The sequence below is a fragment of the Triticum dicoccoides genome, chromosome 1B, assembly GCF_002162155.2.
Source record: "Triticum dicoccoides isolate Atlit2015 ecotype Zavitan chromosome 1B, WEW_v2.0, whole genome shotgun sequence".
NCBI lineage: Eukaryota > Viridiplantae > Streptophyta > Magnoliopsida > Poales > Poaceae > Triticum > Triticum dicoccoides.
The window spans coordinates 523,230,758-523,234,774 of record NC_041381.1 but is presented as its reverse complement, the minus strand read 5'-3'; positions in this window follow the sequence as shown (position 1 = coordinate 523,234,774).

Here is a 4,017-nt window from a genome sequence, read left to right as displayed (position 1 = left end):
ACATGGATTAGATTCAAGTGGAGGCAACATGTGTTGCACATCAAGTTTGGATTAGTAGTACTTTCGATGTGCACCACATGTTGCCTCCACTTGAATCTAATCAATGTTCATTTCACCCACTGTTATATATAATAACTAATCATGGTCATAAAATCATATGATGAAAGTACTCTATATAAAACCACAACGAAAACAAGCTGTATTTTTAAAAATACAAACAAAGTTAGCAGCAACGCTTTCACAAAAGAAACACCACTGCTACTTACTATTATCAGTAATGCTTTCTAGTACAAGCGTTACTGCTCACTAGGAATAGCAGTAGCGCTGGACTTCCAGCGCTACTGCTAACAATTAGCTGTAGCGCCTTAGTGGTAGCGCTTGTACAAGTGCTACTACTAGCTACAAAACAAGCGCTACTACTAGGGCTTTCCCTAGTAGTGTGAAACCATCAAATATTTCAAGCATTTCATCTTTCCAAAAGTTAAAGCACTCTTCATTTATAATAGGAACTCTACGACTAAGACTCCTCAAAGCAGACAAATACATCCTTCTCTGAGGTGGTAAATCCAAAGCAATGGATACCAAAACTCTGATACCCCTTGTAGGATCGAAAGGGGATGTCTAGAGGGGGGGGGGGTGAATAGACACTAGCAAAGCTTAATTGGCAATTTTAATAATTATTGGTTCTTTGGTAGATCTTGAATATTATTTGGTTCTTCTCTGAATTCTTATATGCATGATTTGATATCTTTGCAAGTCTCTTCCAATTATCGGTTTAGTTTGGCCTACTAGATTGATCTTTTTGCAATGGAAGAAGTGCTTAGCTTTGGGTTCAATCTTGCGGTGTCCTTTCCCAGTGACAGTAGGGGCAGCAAGGCACATATTGTATCGTTGCCATCGAGGATAAAAATATGGGGTTTATTGTTGGGGAACACAGTAATTTCAAAAAAAAATCCTACGATCACGCAATATCTATCTAGGTGATGCATAGCAACGAGGGGGAGAGTGTGTCCACGTACCCTCGTAGACCGAAAGCGGAAGCGTTATGTAACGCGGTTGATGTAGTCGAACGTCTTCGCGATCCAACCGATCAAGTACCGAACGCACGGCACCTCCGCGATCTGCACACGTTCGGCTCGGTGACGTCCCTCAAACTCTAGATCTAGCTGAGGCTGAGGGAGAGTGAAAGAACATGCGGTGCCCCCATGTTTGGTTTTGGTAATTGATGACAATCTCTATGGACTAATGGTTGCCTTGAGTTATATTTGAAGGATTTGTCCATAGGCTTTTCTTGGAGTCCATTTGTTGGTTTCAAGGAGAGTTTGTGATGACCAAGGTGCCATTCAAGGAATTACCTAAAGATTGGTCATGTGAGAGGTTGATCAAGACTAAGTCAAGAGTGAATCAAGTTGATCAACTCACAGAGCATAGAAGATGTACCGAGAGGGATCAAGTGATCCCATGGTATGGTAAGCATTGTCCATTGCACTTTGTGTACTAACACATGGTCTATGTGAGAGTTCTATGTGGGGTTAGGTACGTGTCCATGGGCTTGCATCAAGAGGAAGATATCATACAATCCATGGAAAGGATGTCATCAAGTGGTGATCGTCATCAAGATTGCCGTGTGCAAGTTCAAGTGGAGCATCACGAAGAGATCAAGTGCTTGAATCTTGCCATCCATTATGGTGTCAATGGACTTGTGAAGATGTGCCGAAGAGTGGCTCACCCATAGTGGACTATGGGGGAGCAATCATCTAGTCTTCATCGAGCCAACGCAATCAAGAAAGGTGGTCCAACTTGAGGGAGTCAAGATCGTCATCATCTAGCTCAAGTGGACCATGTGCAAGGCAAAGGTTTGCCCTTGATAGGTTTTCCATTTTACCAGTCTCATGATGGTAGTTGAGAGACCGGGTTTTAGGTTCGATTGCCGTACTATCAAGGGGGGCTCTCGATGAGTAACTTGATCATATCATTTGTAGAGAGCTCAAACCATTGCATCCTTGCTTCATCTTTCTTGGTTCTTGTTTGGTTCTCTTTGTGAGTTTTGGAGCTTATGGTCATCTTGATGACAAGCTCGAGTTCATCGAAAACGGAGTTCACATGCATCTTCTATGATGTTTTCGATGTTGGAGGTTCTGCCGGTTCTTCTCTGGTGGAGGTTTCTCTCCTCTTTTTGTTAGGCATACCTCCCGTCGTGGAATTGTCATGTCAGATGTCCTAGTGAAAGGACTTAGTCGTGGAGCCATCGCAACTAGGAAGCTTGAAGGGGTTAATCGGGACAAGAGACATGAGAGTTTTATACTAGTTCGGCCCCTTACGATGAAGGTAGAAGCCTACGTCTAGTTGTGATTGGGATTACTTATGTCTCGATAACCAAGGAGCAAATTGCTTGACCTAGCTCTCGAGTTGTTGTTTCGTGTCCTGAACCGCCGCCGGGTCGTCCCTTTATATACTGAGGTCGACGCCCAGCGGCTCTACAGAGTCTCTGCCGGCTTATAAACAATATCCGACTCGGTCTCTTAATATTTCTTGCCTTACAATACAAGTCACATGAATAAGGCGGTTTATCACTACGGGCCTTAAGTGACCTCTGGGCCTTGGGCCCTTACTAAGTCGCCGTCTTCAACCTTGAGCTTTGGGCTTCAAGAATGCTTATAGGTATAACCCGACCCCTTCTGGCGGGTCATACCTAATAGTTATATCCCCAACATTAGGCCCCAAACTGATTTGAACTCGTTCATGTCAGTCTTCCATACTTACGAAAAGTCTTCTGCTCCTTGCTAAGAAAATTCTTTGTAAACCGCCATGACGTCACCCTTCGGATTTGTGGCAACCTGCCATGACGTCGCCTGTCATAAATGCGTGCTTTGTCCAATATATCTCAACGGATCTTTGTCTTAATGACCATCCGAAAATTGAGGCGCCCTTGTAGCTGGATAAATTTATTTTTCGGCCTCCTCATTTTTCACGCCCACTTAACAGGTTTTCCTTATAAATAGACCCGACTAGGTCTCTTTCCATTCTCCGTTCGCATCTTCTTCCTCTCGCCCCCATCTGCCACTGGAACTCCGCCGCCGTCGCCACTATGCCCTTCGTCCTCGTCGAGCTTGGCCGCTGCATCAACCTGACCTTGACCAGAGAACAGCGGCGCTCCTCCTTCGCAGATCCTCCGCAGTAAGTGTTTCCCTTTCCGTGTCGTAGATCTGCATTAGGGTTATCGTGTTCTTCTGCACAGGCATAGTTCATCCGAGCTCTTGCACTTTTTTTCTTGCCACGGCGTCGCCTGATCCAAAAACCCCATGGATCTGATGCGGTTCATGCTTCGCATTCATTTTGATTAGCAATGGACCTCCTTTCCTTGTAAGAAAACTTCACCGTAGCATATGAACTTCTCTACGCCCTATTTTTAGGTCTAGTAATTTTTCTTTTCTGAACCTTTGTTTGATCCAAAATAATTACTGCAAACTGTGAAACTTGTTTGTCCTACACTTAGAAAAAATCCATACTTTGTTAGACTTGTCAGTCATGGCGGCTCTGATTGACGGCTTTAAGGAAGTAATGCTCAATTAATAATCTGAACCTCTCCCGTCAGCGTAAATAGTGTAGACGGCTTATAAAACCTATGGCGGCTTAAGTAACCCGGATGTAATTATCCTTATACCATTAGGCCCCTTCATAAGTCACCATATTGCAATTCACAGTAATATCTTTATCTTATCCGCCTTAAATTTGAACCGGCCCCGTTTATGTTGTCTTTAGGCTTTCAAACATAATGGCGCCCAAGGCACCTACCTCTTGCAACTGGGTGAAATCCATTTTCACTGACAGCACGTTGAATGACTTTGTGAAAACCGTCTATCTGCCACAGAAAGAAGTCATGCCTTATCGTGCTCCTTACCCGGATGAAGAAATCCCTCAACCCAAAGACGGAGAGGTTGTGGTCTTCACAGATCATATGAACCGGGGTTTTACTCCTCCTGGTTCAAAGTTTTTCAGAGACGTGCTGAAGTTTTT